Genomic DNA, 1,287 nt, shown 5'->3' with positions numbered 1-1,287 from the left:
TTCTAGTGGGAATTTGAAGGTGCTGGCAAATGTTGCCAAACTGTGTGCGTGGAGATTGTGGCCCCTTGAAATTTTTGTGATAAAGAACTCGGAAAAAGTCTCCAATATTTCAATTACAGCAGACCTGTAGGACCTCAATCTTTTGTCATTGGTGACAAAACTCCCTTTCACTTGTTGAATCACTAGATCAGAATCTCCCATGATGGAGAGCCTAGGAGCTTGTAATGACTTTGCTAGTTTCAGACCTAGTAATAGAGCTTCATATTCTGCCATGTTATTAGTGCATCTAAAATTTAATCTATAAGCCCTGCCTTCTGCATGGTCTTTCCCTTTGTTATGTATCCAAACTCCAGCTCCTGCCCCTAATTTGTTAACTGAGCCATCAAATTCTAAAACCCACAGGATATCTTGCTGAAAAGGAGGTTTGAAAATCTTTTCATGGGATGGCAATGTGAGCAGGAGTTGGGGTTTGTTCCCTAGCTTGTTTTCTAGGATAGTTTCATCGCTTGTTTGGCAATCTTTGACAACTGGAGGAGGGATAATGTGTATTGTTGGGCTGATTGATGTTTTGCAGGTGCTACTTGCTTGATTGATGTTTTGTTCTTGCATGAGTGTTTCGGTCCTAATGTCATTGTTTGAGAGGCTTGCGCTGTCATTGAAAAGAATGAAGGAGTCTATGTCTGAATGGACAGCATATATTGGAAAATTCTGAGGCTTTTCTTCACTGCTGACCATGTACTTCATGAGTGTTTCCCTGTAAAGTCTTTTTGGTTGCCCAAAGACAGAGATGGTGGCATATGACATATCTAATTGCAAGGAGCCTTGGAGTTTGGCTCCCCATGATCTTGATAACAGCATCCCATATTTAGGTGGGATATCAGCGACTACAACATCCATTAGAATGGTTTTGTTGGGATATTGAACCAGAGACACACATAAGTCTTTGTATGTTCTTGTTATATCTAAGTTCAATCTTTCCATGACTACTTTTGGCATAAGGTTGTGAGAGGCACCTGATTCGAACATTGCATTATGCAGTATTTTATCATGAACATGCAAGCTGACATAAAAAGGTAATATCCCTGTGACTACTGTTTTTCCATCTACCTCTGGGCCAAACAGTAATTCCGGAGTGTCATCTAGCACATTTACATCATCTTTGCTATTAGTGAGTTGAAGGGATTTCTTGATCTGTTGCTTGTATATGTCATGCTTGGCTAGCTCTGAGAGGGGAATTGCTATTTTTAGCTTACCAATCTCTGTGCCTAGGTCAAAAGGTTTGTCAGC

The sequence above is a fragment of the Pinus tabuliformis genome, chromosome 9, assembly GCF_031772625.1.
Source record: "Pinus tabuliformis cultivar Carrire ecotype Pingquan chromosome 9, CPIR1, whole genome shotgun sequence".
Lineage (NCBI taxonomy): Eukaryota > Viridiplantae > Streptophyta > Pinopsida > Pinales > Pinaceae > Pinus > Pinus tabuliformis.
The sequence above is the reverse complement of the archived record's forward strand: the minus strand, read 5'-3'. Positions refer to the sequence as shown.